Below are 12,960 nucleotides of genomic sequence, written 5' to 3' on the forward strand. Positions count from 1 at the left end.
GCGCTCCTCTTAGCCCTTTTGAGTGGTCTGAATTCGCAGCCTCGTATTATTAAAGCCCATATATTCTATCATTTAATTATAATTTGAAATATTTTTGCGTCGGTTCTTTGGTCAATATGGAAAAAGTGATAACAGCTGCGCATTGCCTGAAAGTTTTAGTTGGTGTAACCACAACAAACGGTGATGGAAAAAAGGGCAATGATGATGACAAAACGTCACATATGGATATAGGTGCAATTAAAGTGAGTTCACCCTTTATCTCGAGTTCTTCGCACTTGTATGCCTTTCTTTAATTTTGTACTGGAAAGCACAATTTTTTCACTGCAGAACTCGATATAAAGGGTAAACTCACTGTAATTTCACCTATATCAATATGTGACGTTTTGTGATCAACATTGCGCTTTTGTCCATCACCGTTTGTCATGGTTACACCAACTAAAACTTTCTGTCAATGCGCTGCTGTTATCACTTTTTCCATATTGACCAAAGAGCCAACGCAAAAATATTTCAAAGCAATATGTAATGATAAAATAGACGGGCTTTTACAATACAAGGCTGCGAATTGACACCGCCCAAAAGCACAAAAAGCAGCGCAAAATAATTCCGTAAATTGATTGCAGTTTGTGACTTCTTTCGCCGATTGTTAGTTTTAAAGTGCTTAAATGAACACTATTTATACCTTTCTTATAGTTTCAGAAATTTTCAAAACCAGGTGAACAAACAGTGTCCGTTCTATCTTATAACAAAGTCAAGATAATTAAGTTTGTTATTTTCTAAATTGTTTGTTATTCTATTTCAAAGGAAATATTTCTTTTAGTTGCTTATATGTTTATATGTCCTAGGGTGTTTCAAAATATTATAGTAATATCATAATTGCATAATCATAGTTCATTTAGAAGGCAGTGCTCAGTGCTGTTTAAAACAAATGGAAACGTAAATTTTTCTACAATTTCTGAAAGAAAAAAAAAACAATAGAAAATTTAGTATAAAAAAACCTAAATTAATTTGGTTTTTTTAAATTAAGAATCTTTTTGCTTTTGCTTTCGCTGATGTTATTGACCAATTTGATTTTATAAACAACAGTTCTAGCCTCTTTTTTAACTCTGACTCCTATTCCCATTAACTTGGGTGTTTTTTGAAAAACTTTGCATAATGTTTAGCTTAGTAAATAAGAGCATTGTTCCACTATTAGCAAAGACTGCCAATTTATATTCATCACTCAGTAAATTAGCATTACCTCTAACAATTCTTAGTGATTCAGGGACATATATCTTATTCGCAATGTTCAATTTGTTTTCGTAGTTCGCTTTCTTGGAATAAAGCTGATAATCCGACCAGTTCGTCGGGTAGGTACCATAAATGTTACTGCAATGCTTTTTTGACAGTTTATGTTATCTTTTCATCAATTTCGCTGTATTTTCCAACCTTTTTTTCAAAAAACTATTCCACTTAAGGCTGTGTTACTGCTGATTGTAGTCTATACCTAGCGTTTTACGTACAAAAAGCTTCAAAATGTTTAAATATATCCAAAGGTTACGCGCTTGGAAAAGAAACAATTTATATGCTTAGCCATCCTGCGAGCGTTATGTATAGGCCCAGGTGCTCTCCAATGAACTTTTCATATAGGTTGCCCCAACACCAACCTCGTCAGTTCAATAAGTTGAAAGTAGTCATATCGAGACTTGCCTTTCTTACTAAGATTATGTAGCAAAGATTCCATTGAACTATTTCTTAACACAGCTTCTGCAGGAGAAAAATTAAAAAAAAAAAAATACTCGAAACCAATGGCATTATGTGATGGTGACATGGCAACCATAGAGGTTCGTTATTCAGCTATTTTTCAATGAAAATGCATTCACGACTCTTGATACTATTATTGTATGCTGTTGTATTGAAGCCAGTACCAATTGCTTTATCGTCGAGATCCCATGTCTTAAGAGTTTTAAGTACTGCATCTCCAGTTTCCTAAAATGTTGCACTACCCAGTTTTTGGCACCCCCAGCAATTTCTCATTTCCATCAGATAAGGAAACTAGTACTGGTAGCCTATCCACATTTTGCGAACTTAGAGTAGCAGGCAATATTTCGCTGTCTCAATTAACGAAAATTGGTTCTTTGATATCTTCTAGGTAAGACATCTTATCTGTCGAAAATGTGCCCTGCTGCTTCTCGTTACCTTGTTAATGAACTTCTTGGTAGCTGAAATGCTGGCTGATCATGGTGAAGAGCGGCGGGAATAGGAATAAATCTTAAAGCCCCGTCACATAAGCAGTTTTTCGCATAGATACGTTTATCACAATCTCATGACTGATGAGTATATTGCTAGTATTTTTATTTAGAACTGTTGATCGAGCGACATTCGCACCATCTTATATGAAAAAGTAGCCAACTTCCAACTTTTATTGCAGGCAAAGCATAAGAAGAAGAATTCGACATTTGCTTTGGCTAAGCGCGCTTTCACACTATGCAAGTGAAATTATTTTTCCCACACGTTAGTACTTTTCTACCGTTTTTATCGTTAAAAACTACATTTTAGCATATGAATAGGAGAGAAAATATGTATGTTAGCAAGTCTTTTTGTTTCATAGTGAGAATGTAACAACAGTGCTTCGGGAAATTTCCTTTTTAAATAAACGAAATACCAGTTTCTATGAAAAACCGCCTTACCAACGCATAACTTATACACATGATTACATACGGGGTATGTTCTGTGTATAAAGAAAATATGCAAAAGAAGGCAATTGGGATAAGATTTACAACAACTAAGGCATGACGTGGCTGAATGCCTTTGTAACACTTCAACCATCGTAGGAGTGCGGGTTCAAATCCCACTTCCGGGAGAAAAGGCTTTGAAGAGATTTAAAAAAGGTATAATCGAAACATCTGTCGCCTTGTCCGTTCTGAGGTCACGTTGTTTCAATTTTTCCCAAATTATTAAATAAATTATAAATTAGAAATTGCTTCAAATAAATGTTTTCATACATTTAAAGCAATTAGGGCAATATCCGCTTAACTAATAGAAATATGTTTCAATTGCCAAGTTTGGAGTTCCTTTAGATTAACAACGCAACGTCTTGCGTGATTATGGCGATGTTACCGGAATGCATAAAATTGCGTTGAACGCATCTATCTGAAAAACTTTATTTTAGCTCGGCCTTTACAGCCTCACGATCGAAAACTTTATTCCGGTATGAAGCCCTTGCCACATTCATGTTAAAAAATTTTAAACCTTTGGTTCAGGAACATCTTCGTTCTTGCTTAATAAAACGTTTGATATACATAATTCATCATCGGTAAAATTTGTGTATAGCTTTCAACACTTGAACTATCATCTAAGTCAACATCGGGTATACTAATAGAAGAAGACGTAGATTTTGCAGCAGGATCCGGCATTTGTTTTTCTTCTTTCTGGTGCTCCTCCTTGCTTTTTTATATACTGTTTCTGTTGTTGTTGTATTAACGATAAAGTAACTCCCCGAAGACTTTGGGGAATCTTATCGAAGTAGATGGTCCTTTGCCGGATATAGATCCGGCACGTTCCGGTAACAAAGCACCATTAAATTACTAGCCCGACTACCTCGGGAATGATTTATACGACCACATTAAACCTGCTAGGCAATATCGCCCTCCCCACCCCCCATTTGCCATGAGGAACTTGGGGTCGCCAGAACCTCAGATGTTAATGAAACAGGATTCGCCCCGGATAGGTGAGTTTGACAATTCGGATGCAGAAGCTATATATTGCGCTACACAACTCCTTGAATCAATTTGGTATTTTAGTCGCCTCTTACGACAGGCATACGTACCGCGAGACTTTTTCTTGAGATAAAAAGATCATTTGTTCTTCGGCCAATAGGCTTTATTTTTCTTTAAAAGTAGCCAGTGTGAACGTACAGTTTATAGTTTTTCAATCCAATCCGTCGTCTATTTAGTCGGGACTAGTGCTTTGCTCCAAAATTTATATTTGAAGCTTTATAACAATTTTACAATTCAGTAATTTTATGCTGAAAAATCTTAGAATGTTTAACTTCTGAATCCTGAAAACAAAAAAAAAAAACTTTCTAAATCAAAGTTTTACAGAACTGCCTTCCATATATTCTACAGTTCTGAAATTTTGCGTAGTTTATTTTTTTGTTATATGTAACATAATAGGAGAGTCGCTAGGTCTCTAAAAAAATTTTAAATTTTTGAACCACCCTAATACGTACATGTATTTTCACAGTTGAAATATGGTATTTATACCATGACCGCATATTTAAAGATTAAATACGGAAAAGTACACAGACCCCACTAATCAACTTCTATTTGTTCCCAAACTAATTATATGATCGATTGTATACTCTCATAAAACTACAGTAAATACGGAAAAGTACACGTACCCCACTAATTAACTTCTATTTGCTTTCAAAGTAATTATGTGATCTATTGTATACTGCCATAAAACCAGAGTTGGAACACTGCCAGAAGTTAAGTGGGCTAACATAATAAGCATCTTGTGTTAAGTATAAGTGAGGCTTTAATTTGTTGTGGATTTAAGGGTCTGTAGCTGGAGCTCTTTACGAGGAACTATAAGATACTACCTCTTCCAACTCCGGTGCTTGCAAACACAGCGTTTAAGAAAAGTGAGTCCGCCAACTATCTAGAGCTCACACTTGATAAGAAATCAGATTGGAGACAAAACACCAGGGAACGTGTCCGTAAGGCCACGGTTGCCCACTACACATGTAAAGGGGCAATTGGACGGAAATGGGGTATGTCCCCTATGATAGTGCATTGGATAAGCGGAGCCATCCGCACAACGCCAACGGAGGCTATGAATCTAATACTGAGCCTACTACCCATAGATATAGTAGGCATAAAATATGGAGCATGTGCAGCTATTAGGATGAGGAAACTGACCACACGGTCTCACTGTAACCATACCAAGATTCTCGACAAATTTTTCATACCAGCAGGGATAGATTTTTGCAAACCATATAGCAGCTTTAACAAAGGATAAGAGATATTAATCCCTGAGAGGGAACAGTGGGCGAATGACCCAGATCGGCCCACTGATAGCATTCAGATCTACACAGATGGATCTAAACTGGATAACAAGGCCAGAGGGGGTGTCTATTCGGAACGGTTGGACATACAAAGATCGTTTCGCCTTCCGGATTACTGTAGCATATTTTCGGCCGATCTTGTGGCCATACAAGACGCTGTGTACTACCTAAGGCAGAAGGTAGTCTCTCAGAAGTATGTTTATATTTTATCAGACAGTCAAGCAGCGCTTAAAGCCCTTGACTCCGTCACAACTAATTATGAAACTGTAGTAGGCTGCCACAGATCACGTGATGCCTGAATAATTTACTCTGCATCTGGTATGTGTTCAGGGGCAAAGGGGTATACCAGGTAATGAGATGGCGGGTGAGGTTGCAATAAAGGGTACCTCCGTTCCACTTTCGCTATACCTGCAAGCTGAAGATAAAGGAGGCTCTTCTGATGGAAGCAGAAGCTAGGTGGAAGCATCAGATCCCACGCGGCAAAACTCACATGACCGGAATGGACTGAGAAGAGATCGCGTGAGCTTCTCACCCTCCGTAAGAGGGATCTTTCCTTAGTTGTGGGTCTTCTCACTGGTCACGTCTGTATTGGACCGCATGCGGAAAGGATTGGCGCTCCATTTAATGAATGTTGTAGAAGCTGCGGCAACGAAGAAGAGCTTAAAACTGTTAAGCATCTACTTGCGAATGTCCAGCGCTCGGTAGAAAAAGGCAAGGTTTCATGGGCAAGATGTTTCATGTAGATCTGACTGATATAGCTGAGGTCAATACAAGACGCCTAGTTAGCTTCACAAACTCAACGAAGTGGTTTGTTTAGGAGAGTAGGAACAAATCCGTGTGGTTTCACAATTGGCCTATAAAGGCCTAGGTATGCCGCTCCGATGCGGACGGCAGCCACTTGAACCTAACCTTACCCAACCTAATGGTCCGTTCATCTTTTCCATATCCGAAAAATTTAATGAGTTCTATACGGCTTCTGTTCATTCAATTCAATTTCAAACTGGAAATGTTACGGAATTTGAGGATTGCTGGAAGAATATATTGTAACGAATGTTAGCAACACTGAGCGATCCTATCATCTCTAAGCCGATGCTAAGCAGTGACGTGAATTCACATCCATAGATCAATAATTATGTATCTACACAAACGAAACAATAATTGCGCCTACACATATATACCATGTACGTATACGAGCACCGGAGGGTCAATGCACAAACACAAGCATATATCTGAGATACTCCTATAAGTTTGCAATGAGAAAAACTATAAAATTGTGCGATTGTAGCTACAGCTGAGAAGTTTGAGAGCTGCTGGACTATTAGATTCTGTAAGCGCCTACAAGATGCGAAGGTTGAAATCAAAGAGTATAAAAGGTGGCAATTGTAGAGGCGCTGGAATGCAGTTTGATTTGAGTTGTCAAGAAGTTTCGATTCAGACGCTATCTAACGAGCAATAGCAGTATTATTTTGATAGTAGAGTTTCATTTGAGCTACCAATCAGTTTGGTTATTAAGCAAGTAAGCAAAGTATAAGTGTTATTGTGAAGTACTTTAATAAAGGCCATTTTCCCATTATCCAACAATTTAGTGATTCGAACTTAGCAGAAGGGCAAATAAGAGGATTTGCAAGTAAATTCGTTACAATATATTTGGTGGGGATATTTAAACGTGAAATCAGCAGGTCACACAGGGCTTCGTGGAAAAAGCGAAACGGCAAGTCTGATAAAGTCCTATCTAAGGGAGATAAAGTCCAGGAAATGATGAAAAAGAAGGACGGGAAATGGTCACACATTGAAAGTCAGACGGTTCCATCAGGATATGATGCTGAAGAATTCTGTAACAGCGTCTTTTACTTTACTTACTTATTTGGCGCTTAACCGTCTAAACGGTTATGGCCGTCCAATAAGGCGCGCCAGTCGCTCCTTCGCTCCGCCAACCGGCGTCAATTGGTCACACCAAGGGAGTTTAAATCGTTTTCCACCTGGTCCTTCCAACGAAGTGGGGCCGCCCTCTACCTCTGCTTCCATAGGCGGGTTCCGATAGAAACACATTCTTGGCCGGAGCATCATCTTTCATTCGCATAACATGGCCTAGCCAGCGCAGCCGCTGCGCTTGAATTCGCTGGACTATGTGGATGACTGCGTAGAGCTCGTACAGCTCATCATTAAATCTTCTTCGGTACTCGCCATCGCCAACGCGTAGAGGTCCATAAATCTTTCGAAGAACTTTTCTCTCGAACACTCCCAAAGCCGCTTCATCTGCCGTTATCATATAATATAATGTAATGTATTTATTTATTACGGCTTTCCTAAGCCTAACTTAAATCTATTTTACATGTTTATGATTGTCTTCTGGACTATGCAATCTAGAATAGTTACATCTATGTCCTACCTTGGAGTACTATGGATGGGAGACTTCCAGATCATGCGAACAAAGTGTTGTGCTAGTGTAGTATGTAGGCATTTTACGCATGTTAGTAAAGCGCGAAGGCAACATCTGCACGGTGATGCACTCAGTTAATCGAGTGATGCGTTTCAGTATGTGCTTCGGCAACCTTTTTTGTATGGGTACAAGAGCTTGGAAGTTTTGGCGCCACATAGCAGAATAGTTTCGCTGCACTTCTATCGATGCTATGGAAGCCCACATGTCCAGCACTAAATTGGTAGTGTTCTGCAATAATTGTACAATTTTTGTTTAAATTTATTGGAATGACATGATTTAATATCATTCGGTAGTTCATTATAGGATTTAGGATCTTTATAATACAGATTACATTTGTCTGCTTCAGTTTTATAAGCCGGCAGATTAAAATCATTTTTATTACGAGTATTTACAGAATGCATATCTTTTACATATTTTATATTAGTCCTCAAGTACGCAGGCAAAGTTCCTTCTATTATGTTTTTAGTAAATTTCATGGTATAATAAAAAAGTTGCTGTCTAATGCTAAGCCATAGGTGTGTCATATCGTTTTTTGAGAATGAATCTCGTAGCTCGGTTCTGTTGCTTTTGTAGCTTGTATATCTGACTATCTCGCAAGATGAAAAATATAGTTGAGCAATAAATAAAATGAGGTTCGATTATAGATCTATAGACGATGATTTTATACTTTCTATTTAAATATCTGCAGGTTCGTTTTGTAAAATATAACTTTTCCGCTATTTTTCCTACCGTATAATCCACGTGCTCGTTGAATTTCAGCTTATCATCTATTTTTATTCCCAAGTATTTTATGGTGTGACTTTTTCAATAACTAATTGATTTGATTATTTATATTTAAGTTTTGTAGCTCACTGTTTTGAAAATTGCGTCTAGATATAACCATAAATTTCGTTTTATTGACATTCTCTTTCAGTCTGTTTACGCATATCATGGTCTATGCCTCTGCCCCATATAGCAGGACGGGTCGATAAGTGACTTGTAGAGTATGCACAAACACATGCAGATATCTGAGATTCTCCGAAAAGTATGCAATTGTAATTGGGGAAGTGTCGCTCACAAATACAAGCATATGAGAAGCTATATACGTGCATCTGTAGTTATAATTATATGGCGGTGACTAAGTAAATTCTGGAAGCGCCTAGAAGATGCCACGAGGAAATCACAGAGTATAAAAGCACCAGCGGTAGAGGCGCTACAAGCAGTTTTCAGTTAAGCACGCTATCTGTCGGGCAATAGATCAGTTTCATTTAAGCTATCAGTCATTTTGGTTATTAAGCCAGCTAGTTGCAAAGTATAAGTGTTATTGTGAAGTACTTTAATAAAGGCCATTTTTCCATTTTTCAATATTGGAGTTATTTATGCAACAGTTTAGTAATACGAACTTAGCAAAAGAGCAAATAAGAGGATTTGCAGTAAATTCGTTACAATATCAATGTCATCAGCATATGCCAGTAATTGCACGCTTTTATAGAATATTGTTCCAGTGCGGTTAACTTCTGCAGCTAGTATAATTTTCTCCAGCATCAAATTAAAGATATCGCACGATAGGGGGTCACCCTGTGTCAAACCTCGTTTAGTTTCGAACGGCTCGGAGAGGTCCTTCCCAATTCTGACTGAGCTGATGGTGTTGCTCAACGTCATTTTGCACAGCCGTATAAGTTTTGCGGGGAAACCAAATTCAGACATAGCGGCATATAGGCAGCTCCTTTTCGTGCTGTCGAAGGCGGCTTTAAAGTCGACGAAGAGGTGATGTGTGTTGATTCTCTTTTCGCGGGTTTTTTCCAAGATTTGGCGCATTGTGAAAATATGGTCGATGGTAGATTTACCAGGTCTGAAGCCGCACTGATAAGGTCCAATCAGCCGGTTCACAGTGGGCTTCAATCTTTTGCAAAATACACTTGAAAGGACCTTATATGCGATATTAAGAAGGCTGATTCCACAGTAGTTGGTGCATTTTACAGTATCCCCCTTCTTGTGGACTGGACAAAGAACACTTAGATTCCAATCGTCGGGCATGCACTTGTCCGCCCATATTTGGCTAAGAAGCTGCTGCATGCGCCTTACCAACTCCTCGCCGCAGTACTTGAATAACTCAGCAGGCAATCCATCAGCGCCCACGGCCTTGTTGTTTTTCAATCTGGTTATTGCTATCTAACTTCGTCATAATCGGGCGGGAGGACATATATTCCATCATCATCGATTGCGGGTTCGGGTACGTCATCTCTGCACGGTGAATTGCTGCCTCCATTTTGAAGAGCAGAGAAGTGTTCCCTCCATAATCTAAGCACTATCTGGACATCAGTTACAAGGTCTCCGTTTTCGTTCCTACAGGAGTTTGCCCCGGTCTTAAAACCTTCCGTCTGTCGCCGCATTTTTTGGTAAAACTTTCGGGCGTTATTCCTGGTAGCTAGCAGCTCGAGCTCCTCGCACTTGCGCCTCTCTGCTTCTGCTTTTTATACATTTCACGGCCACCGTGGTGTGATGGTAGCGTGCTCCGCCTATCACATCGTATGCCCTGGGTTCAACTCCCGGGCAAAGCAACATCAAAATTTTAGAAATAAGATTTTTCAATTAGAAGAAAATTTTTCTAAGCGGGGTCGCCCCTCGGCAGTGTCTGGCAAGCGCTCCGATTGTATTTCTGCCATGAAAAGCTCTCAGTGAAAACTCATCTGCCTTGCAGATGCCGTTCGGAGTCGGCATAAAACATGTAGGTCCCGTCCGGCCAATTTGTAGGGAAAAATCAAGAGGAGCACGACGCAAATTGGAAGAGAAGCTCGGCCTTAGATCTCTTCGGAGGTTATCGCGCCTTACATTTATTTTTTTTTTATGAAAATGAAATGGTATATTAATTTCGTCACTAATCCCAAAATTGTAAGTCTTTAAAGGAAAATAGATAGACCCACCATTAAGTGTACCGAAATAAACGGGATGAAGAGCTGAGTTGATTTAGCCATGTGCGTCTGTCCGTCTGTCTGTTTGTACGCAAACTAGTCCATCAATTTTTGAGATATCTTGATAAAATTTGGTGAGCGGGTGTATTTGGGTGTCCGATTAGACATTTGTCGGAACCGGCCGGATCGGACCACTATAGCATATATCCCCCATACAACCGATTTTTCAAAAAAAGAGGATTTTTGTCATATCTTCCTCAATTTATCAGATTGAAGCTTCAAACTTCACCATATACTTTCGTATATTACACATATTGTTGTCTGAAAAAGATCGGTCGTATATATAGAATATATCCCCACAACCGGTTGTTCAGATAAGAACCTTTTCGTAATTACCGCCCTATTTTAGGAGCAAGAGGCTTCAAATTTCAACGAATTGTTACGTATATAGCATACATTGTTGTCTAAAAAAATTATAAAGATCGGTGGTATATATAATATATATATGGTGGTATATATAGTATATATATATCTAATATATAAAATTCTTCTGTCACGGTTTTAGAGGCTGAACTCCTCCGAAACGGCTGAACCGATTCTAATGAAATTTTGTGAGCATATTGGGTAGGTCTGAGAATCGGCCAACGTCTACCTTTTTTTCGCTACGTCTCTAGGGTCTTGAGATCAAAACGTGGACCCGGGTACCCCTAGAATGTGTATATACAATATGGATATCAAATGAAAGCTGTTGATAAGTGCTATAGTACAGGATAATTTTCATACCCCTGGGTGACTAGTGTCTCGAGATATAGGCCAAAACGTGGAACCGGGTACCCCTAGAATGTGTTTATACAATATGGATATCAAATGAAAGCTGTTGATGAGTGCTATAGTACAGGATAATTTACATACAACTAGGAGGCTAGGGTCTCGAGATATAGCCCAAAACGTGGACCCCGGTACCCCTAGAATATGTTTATACAATATGGATATCAAATGAAAGCTGTTGATGAGTGCTATACTACAGCATAATTTTCATACAACTGGGAGGCTAGGGTCTCGATATATAGCCCTAAACGTGGACCCGGGTACCCCTGGAATGTGTTTATACAATATGGATATCAAATGAAAACTGTTTATGAGTGCTATAGTACAGGATAATTTACATACACCTGGGAGGCTAGGGTCTCGAGATATAGCCAAAAACGTGGACCCGGGTACCCCTAGAATATGTTTATACAATATGGATATCAGGTGAAAGCTGTTGATGTTTGCTATAGTACAGGATAATTTTCATACAACTGGGAGGCTAGGGTCTCGAGATATAGCCCAAAACCTGGACCCGGGTACCCCTAGAATGTGTTTATACAATATGGATATCAAATGAAAGCTTTTGATGAGTGCTATAGTACAGGATAATTTTCATACAACTGGGAGGCTAGGGTCTCGAGATATAGCCCAAAACATGGACCCGGGTACCCCTAGAATGTCTTTATACAATATGGATATCAAATGAAAGCTTTTGATGAGTGCTATAGTACAGGGTAATTTTCATACAACTGGGAGGCTAGGGTCTCGAGATATAGCCCAAAACGTGGACCCGGGTACCCCTAGAATGTGTTTTTACATTATGGATATCAAATTGAAGCTGTTGATGTATGCTTTAGTACAGAGTAAGTTTTACACCGCTGGGTGACTACGGTCTCGAGATATAAGCCAAAACATGGACTCGGATACACCTAGAATGTGTTTTATATTATGGGTATCACATTGATGCTGTTGATGTGTGCTATAATACAGAGAAAGTTTTACACCGCTGAGTGACTAGGGTCTCGAAATATAGACCAAAATATGGACCCGGATACCGCTAGAATGTGTGTGTATTATGGATAAATATGCATGCGAAGCCCAAAAAAGACATGAATTAATAATACCCACATACTTATTTGCATACGTCCTATTCGATTTGCCTGAAATTTCATATATAAATTTGCCTATATTAGTATTTACGATGCTTTTTGCCGGGAAGTATAATAGAGACGGACTGGACTGGGATTTGGACTAGGAAAGGGACTGAGACTGAGACTCGGAGTGGGACTGGGACTGAGACTCGGAATGGGACTGGAACAAAATACACAACACCCTCTGGGACTGGCAATAAGAGATGAAGAAGAAGGAGAAAAACTTGAGAGAAGAGAAAAGAGAGAAGGAGACTGAGAAAGAGATAGAATGAGACGAAGATGGAGATGAAGCGAAAAAGATGGAGGGAGGAGTGAATAAAGAGATTAGGAAAAAGTGTACAGCGGTAGAGCAGAGTTAGACGGAAAAAGCTTATTAAAATGTATGCAGATAGGCCGAATTTAGGGCAGAACAACGTCTGCCGGGTCTGCTGGTAGTATATATGTATATATATATTTTTTTTTTTTCGTAGTATCAGCCCCATTTTAACAGCTAGAAGCTTCAAATTTCACCAAATGCTTACGTATATAGCATATATTGTTGTCTGAAAAAATCTTAGAGATCGGTGGTATATATATTATATACCCCATATAAACTGTCATTTTTGCCCCTTTTTTAGGGCTAGA

The 12,960-nt window shown here is 39.0% G+C and overlaps 1 protein-coding gene across 17 annotated transcripts in view; it reads right to left on the bottom strand.

Annotated features, from left to right (window-relative positions):
• Window positions 1–12,960, bottom strand: part of ASPP (Ankyrin-repeat, SH3-domain, and Proline-rich-region containing Protein) — a 504,012-nt gene that overhangs the window by 343,342 nt on the left and 147,710 nt on the right. The window contains exon 1 of one of the 17 annotated variants that reach the window (XM_067775888.1): window positions 7,434–7,526. The exons of the other annotated variants lie outside the window; for them this stretch is intronic. The gene's annotated coding sequence lies outside the window, so the exon portion shown is untranslated. Of the gene's footprint in view, window positions 1–7,433; window positions 7,527–12,960 lie in introns of those variants that run through there. 17 annotated transcript variants of the gene reach the window in all.

This window comes from Eurosta solidaginis, chromosome 3, assembly GCF_040869045.1.
Source record: "Eurosta solidaginis isolate ZX-2024a chromosome 3, ASM4086904v1, whole genome shotgun sequence".
Classification (NCBI taxonomy): Eukaryota; Metazoa; Arthropoda; class Insecta; order Diptera; family Tephritidae; genus Eurosta; species Eurosta solidaginis.